The sequence below is a fragment of the Canis aureus genome, chromosome 26 (assembly GCF_053574225.1).
Source record: "Canis aureus isolate CA01 chromosome 26, VMU_Caureus_v.1.0, whole genome shotgun sequence".
NCBI classification, from domain to species: domain Eukaryota; kingdom Metazoa; phylum Chordata; class Mammalia; order Carnivora; family Canidae; genus Canis; species Canis aureus.
This window is the reverse complement of record NC_135636.1, coordinates 15,576,120-15,586,264: the sequence shown is the minus strand read 5'-3', so window position 1 is coordinate 15,586,264 and position 10,145 is coordinate 15,576,120.

The window sequence follows — 10,145 nt, the reverse complement described above, 5'->3', positions numbered from 1 at the left end:
TACAAATATTTAATGTTGCATTATTTACAAGAGGAAAATATTTCAACACAATATCTTATAATTAAGGCATATTTAAAGATTTGTGCTATGTATATACTATAGGCTCTAATGCAGAAACCAAACTCATCTTTCTGGAAGAGAGATAGGCAGTAGAACCCACGTGGTTAAGCACATGGGCTCTGACTCTATAATTCAAGGATGAGGTTGCAACAGCTCTGCCTGCAGGTTGTGTGATCTTGGATTAGTTACTTAAAATCTCTGTGCTACATTTATCCCTTTGTAAATTACAGATAATGAGGTTGTTGCAAGGCTCACTAGAGCTAAAAATGTAAAGGCTGGTGCTCCATAAATATCAACTGATATGTCCCACATTTTTGGGTCATTTTTGAAAATGTCCTAGAATAAGCATTCATTATTTTTCTATGTTCAAAAAAAATGAGAAGGAAATGGATATTGTGAAATAAAAGACAGGCAATAAAATATTAATACTGGTTATTGATTATATTAAATGGTGAAGGATCTTATTTTTCCGCATGATTTCCCAGATGGTTTGTGATGTGGGTTAAGTGCCCCTATAAATTAAACTTTTATTAATCAGGGACCACAGGATGTTCTATTCATCTAGTCTATGCACCTCTTAAAATTTCTTAACGATAACCTTAACGATTCTTATTGTTCACTGGCCCCTGCTGACCTTACAGCCTTCATCCCTTGGCCACGCTGTTCTCTGGCTCCCCACTCAATCCCTATTGCCCCGTTTTCTTCCATGTTGTCTTTTATTTATTTTTTTTAAGGTTTTATCCATTTATTCATCACACACACACACACACACACACACACACACACACACAGAGGCAGAGACACAGGCAGAGGGAGAAGCAGGCTCCCTGCAGGAAGCCTGACGAGGGACTCGATTCCGGGTCTCCAGGATCAGGCCCTGGGCTGAAGGCGGCGCTAAACCGCTGAGCCACCCGGGCTGCCCAACCCACCCACCCCCACCCCACCCCCCTCCCTGTCTAACTTTTAAGCCTCATTTCTTTCACAAAACCTTCCTGCCAGTACCTCCCACCACGGCCTGACTCTTCTTAAAATTCCTTCTCTGTTCTGTATCATCCTAAACGACTTAGCACTTTATGGTTGTCATGTAGAATGCTATTTTATGGGATTGTGTTTTTTTGCACAGTGCTGGAAATGGATACTTCGTGTATTCTTAACAGAAATTTAAGCCTTTGTGGTCAAGGGCTGTTTTTATATTTCTTTTGTGCTATGCACAGAATCATTGTTGAATAAAAGAGGGTCAAGGGTATCCTGGCTGTATGGGCTTAGCCTTCAGTAGTGATAAGTGAAGTAGAGTTCATCCTAAACTTAGTTATTTGGGCAAATATCTTCTAAATGACAGGAAATAGACTTTTTTTTTTTTTCCCAGAACATCATGTATCAGAAGATAACATTAAGGGAGATATCTTCAGATCTGAATTGTGAGACTTGAAAAATCCTGAGTAAGAGTAGCTGGGAAATCTGGAGGTACTAAGTAACACTGTATCTATCTATACCTGGGGGTTGAAGGGCAGCCCTACCAGGGAAGAAAGTGAAGTAAAATCTTCTCTTACAAAGCAAAACATTGTAAAACAATGAGATGGCTTGTTTATATGTTATTTTATATAATCCTAATACATAAACAAATACAAGTAACATTTTGTTTCATATACTTTCAAATTTCAACTTTTAACTTTTCCAACATCAATGATATTAATGTTCTGATCAAAGTAAATGATGAGTAAAATAGAGTAATGTTTACTCTTTATAAAGTAAAGAGCTAAAATAGAGATTATAGATGCCAGTTACAACTTCATATCCACTCTCTGATTTCTCTACATTGTTTTAAGCTGGAAAATCATGAAAAATTTGACTCAGTAAATTTAACAATTATAAATCACAAAATTATGGGTTCTGTTGGTTCGTTTTTAAAGAGGTTGCTTTGCAATCTCGAGATATTCTTTTTTTTTTTTAAAAGGTTTTATTTATTTATTCATGAGAGACACGGAGAGAGAGGCAGAGACACAGGCAGAGGGAGAAGCAGGCTCCACACAGGGAGCCCGATGTGGGACTCGATCCCAGGACCCTGGGATCACGCCCTGAGTCAAAGGCAGATGCTCAACTGCTGAGCCACTCAGGCATCCCGCAATCTCGAGATATTCTTAATTCAACTTGAAGACTTGAGAAAAAACTAAGATATTTTGGTTAATGCATGAAATCCCTGCAATATTCAGTAACCATTTATACCATGCTCTCTGTAGCTCCTTTGTATTTTGAGAAGTTCAAAAAATTCAGAAGGATGCAGAATAATTTAACAAAGACCTTCATACCCTCCACTAAGAATGAAAAAAAAATATTAGTATTTTGTTCTCCTTGCTTCAGATTTATTTTTATATTTATAGATGTGACATTTCAGATATTTGAGCCAATTCCAAAGGCAGCCACTGTCAGGGAATTTTCATTTCCTCCAGCCATCTATACTGTATTTTTAGTAAGTACATATCTATATATAATATCAGTCTATAGATTTCGCTATATATTTCTTAAGCTTTAGCAAGTATCAGAATCTACTTAAGGACTTGTTAAAACAGATTGCTAGGCCCCACCCACAAGGGATACTGATTCAGTAGGTCTGAGTTTGGATCCAAGAATTTACATTTCTATTTTTAAGTAATCTTCACATCCAATGTGGGGCTTGAACGCACAACCCTGAGATCAAGAGTCACATGCTCCACTGACTGAGCCAGTGAGGTGCCTTAAGAATTTACATTTCTAACATGTTCCCAGGAAATGCTGATGCTGCTAGTGTAAACACTCGATTTTTAGGATAATTTATATATATTATTTTTTATTTTTAAAAATTATTTTTCAATTTATATTATTTTTAGAAAGCACTCCATAAGTGATCATGTATTACTTGTTTTAATTCAATATCGTGTTCCCATGGTCTGTCCATGTGAAACATATCTATATGTATTTTATCAACTGTTCTAGAACAGTTCTATGTCCCTTTCTCTATTGTTAGTTATTCTTGTTTTCCCCAATTTTTGCTATATAAACAAGGCAACACTGAGCACTTTTCTACATGTCTACTAGTGTAAATATACCATAAAGCAAAAACAATTAAATATTAGTGATATGTGCTTTCACATTTTCTAAATACTGTTCAGTGAATCTTCCACGTAGTTCTAGTTTATAAAGGTTCCCAATTTTCACTCTCCTCACTAACCCTCAGTTATGTCATACTTTTGTCTTTTGCACAATTGATTAAAGTTACTGACGGTTCATTAATGTTTTAATTTGCACTTCATAACTTTTCAATGAGGTGGAACATCTTTTCATGTTTATTGGTTATTCATATTTATACTTCTACAAATTGCATATTCAAATATTTTGCCTCTTTCTATTTTGCATGTAATCATTTTACTACTGATTTTAAATGAGTTTCTCTTTTATCCTCTTTAGTCATTCTTAGAGATGTGAATATTTTATCCTCCTAAATACCAGTAGGAAAGAAACAGTAATTTTTAAAAATGGCAAAAGGGTAGAATATATGTCATAAAAAAAACATACATGAATGGCTAATAAGAACATGAAAAGGTATTCATCATCACTTGTTATCAGGAAAATTCAAAATAAAACACAGTGAGCTATCACTATAAACCTATGGGGATCCCTAAAATTAAAAAGATCACCAATAACAAGTGTTGGAACAGATTAAGAATCACAGAAATTCTAATAGATTGCTAATCAAGAATGTAAATTGGTAAAACTATGTTGGAACAATCATTTGACAGTGTTTTAAATTGAGGTATAATTGACAGCATATGTTAGTTTCAGGTATGTATACTGGAAAATAATGAGCACAGTAAATCCAGTTAACATCCATTACCAGACATAGTTACAAATTTTTTTTTTTTTTTCCTCATGGTGAGAACTTTCAGATACACTCTCCTAGGTACTTCCAAACTTGCATACAGTATTATTAACTATGGTATTTGGCAGTTTTTTAAAAAAATATTTTATTTATTTATTCATGAGAGACACAGGGAGGCAGAGACATAGGCAGAGGGAGAAGCAGGGTCCCTGAGAGGAGCCTGATATGGGACTTGATCCCGGGATCCAGGATCATGACCTGAGCCGAAGGCAGATACTCAACCACTGAGCCACTCAAGTGCGCCTGGCAGTTTTTTAATAAGGTTAAATATGCACCTATTCTATGACCCAGCAATCCCACACCTAGGTATGTGCCCAAGAAAAATGATAACATGTATCTACCTAAGCCATATATGCACATATTCGTGACAGTGTGATTAATAATAACTTCAAACTGGAAACAACTCAAATGTCCATCAGTGGGAGATGGATAAATAAATTGTAGTTTATTCATATAATGAAATATACTCAATAATAAAAAGAATGATTTACTGACAGATACTTTTCTGAATCTCAAAAACATTGTGCTGAATAAAGGAAGCCAGGCACAAAGGAACACACTATGATTCCTTTTATTTTTTTTTATTTTTTATTTATTTTTTATTTTTTATTTATTTATTTATGATAGTCACAGAGAGAGAGAGAGAGAGAGGCAGAGACACAGGCAGAGGGAGAAGCAGGCTCCATGCACCGGAAGCCCGACGTGGGATTCAATCCTGGGTCTCCAGGATCGCGCCCTGGGCCAAAGGCAGGCGCCAAACTGCTGTGCCACCCAGGGATCCCACTATGATTCCTTTTATTAAAAGTTCAGGAGTCATCAGGATTGTGGCTGCACTGGTAGATATATGGTGGGTATTGATTAAGAAGGGACCTGAGGAAATGTTCAGGGATGCTAAAATATGGAAATATCTTGACCTGGTGGTGGTTATGAGACTGCATATGTAGGTAAAATTCCTGTAACTGTACACTGAGAAGCTGTGTATTTTGCTATATGTGCTATAATATTGCTATAATATTCCTTGCTAAAACAAATTTTTAAAGAATAAAATGTCTAAAGATCTCATTTTATTAGAATGTCAAGAAGAGAATTTCTTTGTAAGGGGAAATGAGTGGTAACTTGGTTTCCTATAATAGAGAAATATGTGTCTGATAATATGTGCTGGTATTTTGAAGATAACCACTATAGGAATTAGGAAGTATGCTGCAATGTCCAAAGAAACAAGAATTAAGCGTTGAGAGAGCAAAATTTTTTAAAAAATGTAAAGAAAAGTGAACAGGATAAAATGAACTCTTAATTGTTAACTTAAAAGAGAACAGGTTGAATTTTCCTATGAAAAACAGAGAGGATCAAATTCATTTACAAAAGAGAGTCTTACATTATTGGCAGTCTATAAAAATGGAGGCAGAAACTTTACCAGAAAATTAAGAAAAGAGATGAAGTGGTGAAAGAGGACAGAAAGAGATAGGGTGCCAAGTGTAAAAGGTATGATTTATGAAGAAGGTGCTGATTTTACACTTATATCTACTAAAACAACAAAGAAAATTACACACATATACATATACATGTATATATGTACTGTTGTCCTATGTAAGTTATTGCCTTTCAATTTTTATATATTTTCATATATTTAAAAAATAGATGTACACAATTTTTGAATACATGAGAATGTGTAAAAATGGAAAAGCAGTCAGTCGTTTACATTGAATGAGATTATAAGCTTATTTTGTGTCTTTTTTCATAGAATTTCTGACTGTGTTTAATGGTTTTATTTATGGTAAATGAAGCTGAAATAATTATTTTTAGGCTGAGATTATTTTGCATAAAAATTACATTGTTACTTAATAGGAATGGCTATAGGATTATTTTGCAAAAATTCTAAAGGTGAGCTGTGATGACAGATAACTATCATCACAGAATGACACGGAGGAACAATTGTCTGGCTTTCTGCCATAGGCACCTGAAAAAGAATGAGACATATTCTGTCCCTGTGTACTGGTCACCACAGCCCCTCCAGGACCCTTTGCCAAACGCAGGCATCACACTGAGTATGGGAGACTTGGGCTCTGGTAGCAGCTAGACTTTGTGTCCTGCTGGTGACTTTCTCTGGCTCCAGGGGAGAATTATCAGCTGTCTTTGAAAGTTTGACTCTTGTGGGTTCTAGAGCTAGATTGTCTTAAAGGATGAGAGACTGTAGGGCTAAGGAGGATGAAGGCTGGGGCTGGGATCATGCTGGAAGCTTGCATCCCACTGCGATACAATGCTCTGTGAAGTGCCAGGACCTCTAGGACTGCCAAAAATGTGCCTGCATTATTATCAGGAAGCTTCAAGTTCTAGGAGCAAAATTTAGGCATCCTCTTTGGTCAAGGCTGTGTGCAGATGAGCTTGGACACATCTCTCCTTCTCAGTACCAGCATCCAGACAGCAATGGAGATCAGCACTAAGAGAATAGAATGCAGCCAAAGAAGCAGGAGGGAAAAATGGCAAATCTCACTAGGCATGGCTTGGAGTCTGATGAAATTCAACTTAGAAAAAAATTAAAAATATGATGGTTCCTTTCCTGCAATGTTTAGGAGTAAATTCATACTGCTCACATTATAGTTTTATTATTTTTTATTTACAAGTGACTTATGTAAGCATTTTTTTTGCACATGTTTGTTTCAATATAGTGTTTCAGCATGATTAGCATCAGCTCAAGAATCCACCTGGTGCTAATAGAACATGATTTGTAGCTTCATCTTGAGTATTCTTGATCTTGCCATTTGCATCAACAAATTTTCATTTTCAAATAGTCTGGTTTTAATCAGCAATCCGTTTCTCACTTAAATAACCATTGTTTGACCTCAACAGAAAAAACTATTAAAAATATAATAGATAAGAACCACATTAAATATATAATGAATATAAAATTTTGCATAATGTATTTCTACCCCGATGGAGCATATTATACATTCTCTTGTTATTGCACAGCCAACTGGGATTTCATAACACGAAGGTATGCAAAACTGATTTGCCTGGGTCTTACTTGTATTTAATAGAGCACAGTGTCCTTGTTCTGTAGATTTGAACTTGTACATTTTTAAGTAGATGGATGTGCATGGGCCTGAAGTCACAAAAGGTCAGTGTAGAACAGCAATCTTTCATTTCCACAACACATTTATACCAAGTTCAAAGACATGGGGAGCCTCTGCAAACTCAGGACACACTTTAATCAAATTGAGGCAGCAGGAGGGCTTTTATTTAGAGAATTGCACAAAAATGAGTTGTCCACAAGCATAAATTAAAACATTGGTAATCCTCAGTATAATCAGTGTATATTTTAATAGATGTGGTTTTTAAAAACCATTTTAAGAGGAGTTCAAAATATTCAAGAAGGAAAATTTGAAGTAGGAAATTTAGAAACCCAGAAATATCTCTATAAAACTCTGAGTTGTTTAGAGAAATAAGTTGACACTTCCAATTCTTTGACCCTTTGAATCTATATTTTCTTTGAGTAGTGGTTTATTCATATTACTATTTAGGGCCTCATGACATGGATTGGCCTACTCTAAACTCAAGTAACATGTAAAGTAGAAGTCATGTAACAACACACATAGAAGTCCATGTAATCCTCATCCTCTGCAGTTGAATGTAGTGACAAGAACTTTTCAGGGAACGTATTACACTGGTGGAGTTGGGTGAATCCTTATGGATTCTCTTAGACGAACACATTTTGTGAGCAATCACAATGAAAAGTTAGGACTTCATTATTTACCATGTATAAGTAATTACTTTCCTCATAGAAAAGTACCCTTGGTACTTCTCTGAAATGTGAAAATAATTAATATTATTTTATATTCCAAGTATAATCACTTGTTTCATATAGATGTTGTTTGGCAGTGTGTTTGAAGGCAAAATTCCCAAAGAGAAAATAGAAAGTATCTCAAGAGAACATAATTTATTTTAAAAAAAGCAGCTTTATCGAGGTATGATTGACATACAATAAATTAAACAATTTGAAATTCGGTTAAGTTTTGACATATGCATAAATCCATGAAGCCAGCACCAGCATCAAGATAATGAACACATTCATCACTTCCAAAAGTTTTGCCATGTCTCTTGGTAATTCCTCCTTCCTATCCTTCCTTTTTGATATGGATTTGGTATTCTGAAGTCTTTGTAAACTTACTTATTAGCTTTCATAGCTTTTAAAAAGATTTCATCAGATTCTCTAAATGGAATGTTGAATAGAAATAATGAGAGTATATATCCTTGATTTTTTTCAGATCTAAGGGGAAAAGCATTTAGCCTTTTAATATTAAGTATGACATTAGCTATAGGTTTTGAATAAATGCCCTTCATTAGGTTAAGGACATTCCCTTCTATTCCTACTACACCAGAAGTTTTTATCAGTGTGGATGTTGGATTTTGTCAAGTATTTTCTTCTACATCTATTAAGATGAGCATATGATTTTTCTCACTTCATGTTCTTTTTATTTATTTATTTATTTATTTATATTTTTTTTCATGTTCTTTTTTTTTTTAAGACTTTATTTATTTATTCATGAGAGACACACAGAGAGAGGCAGAGACAGGCAGACAGATATCCGTCTATCTGTCTATCTATCAGTCCTATCTGATAGATAGGACTCTATCCTAGGACCCCGGGATCACGCCCTGAGCCAAAGGCAGATGTTCAACCACTAAGCCACCCGAGTGCCCCTTAATTTTCTAATATAGTAATGTACATTGATTTTCCAATATTAAACCAACCTTGCATTCCTGAGATAAACCTTACTTGGTCAGGATGTGTTATCTTTTATGTATATATCTGTCATGCTTATCTTTGTCTGTTTGTATGTAATTTGTCTTTTCTTTTTTTCCTGACTGCCTTTAACATTTTCTGTTTATCAGTGATTTGGAGTAATTTATTATAATATAGTTGTGTCATTTGCCTCTTATTTATTGGGATTGGGTTCTTTGAGCTACTCAGATCTTCCAGTTTTCATTAAATGTGGAAAATTTTCAGCTATTACCACTTGAATATTTTTTTTTCTGTCTTCCCCTTTCTCCTCCCTCTGGGTACTTCCCTCACAACACATACATGAGGCTCTTTGAGGATGTTGTACAGCTCACTGATGTTCTGCTTTATTGTCCTTGTTTTCTTTTTGTTTCTGTTTCACTTTGCATCACTTCTATTGCTATACGTCCGAGTTTACTATTTTTTCCTGCATGTCTAATCTGTTGTTAATTTCATCCAGTGTAATTTTCTTCTCAGGCATTGTAGCTTTCATCTCTGGATGTTTCTTCATGCATTTGTACCGATCAGTGCTCAGCTAAAATGCAAGTTGAACCTTCTCTTATTTCTTGGGTTCTCTCCATATTCAGTTTTCCCTTCTCTGGTCCTGTGTTTAGTGAACTTCATTTACATTGGTCTCCCAAGACTCTAATCTCTGTCTTTTCAACTCAAACAGTCTACTGGACTCATCCTGTGTTCTCTCTTGAATACACTATGGACTGGAAACTATGTAGGTAGTTAGCTGAGACAATCATAGGGCTAACCTTGTTTGTCTCTTGTCTCTTGAGGATCATCATCCTTTATTGATTGATACTCAATTTCTTGAAATATGTTTTATATATCTTATCTGTTTTCTGATTGTTTCAGGTGGTAGCACAAATCTGGTCCCCATTACTCCATCCTGGCCAGAAATGGAGTCCAAGACAGGCCAGTTTTTGTCTGTCCAGTTAATTAGCCACACTAACTTTTATGGTTAAATTATAAATATTTAATATAGTGATTAATTTTCACCACATTGAGTGAAATTACAAGTGTTTCTCCCAACACAAACTACTGCCCTTTTAAAGTGATGTGTGGGGATTCTGAACATGATTTCTTACCGTCCACACTATAGGTGCAGCTTGCTGAAAAATAAATTAGATATATGAAGATATTGGTAGTTAAAGAGTTACTTTAAAATTTCCTCATTTTTCGTAAAGATTGGCCATGAAATTCCTGCCTTCTAACTGCAGTTTCCTTGCTTTTAAAAAAATTTACATTCAGGTTTTGTTATAAATACTTCATTTTAAGAAGATATAAAATTTAATTTGCACAAATTTCTTAGTAACATATCTGTTAAAAAGCTACAGTAGTTCAAGGGCAAAATTGGGAAGCTCTTGGCAGAAAACATGAAATCAC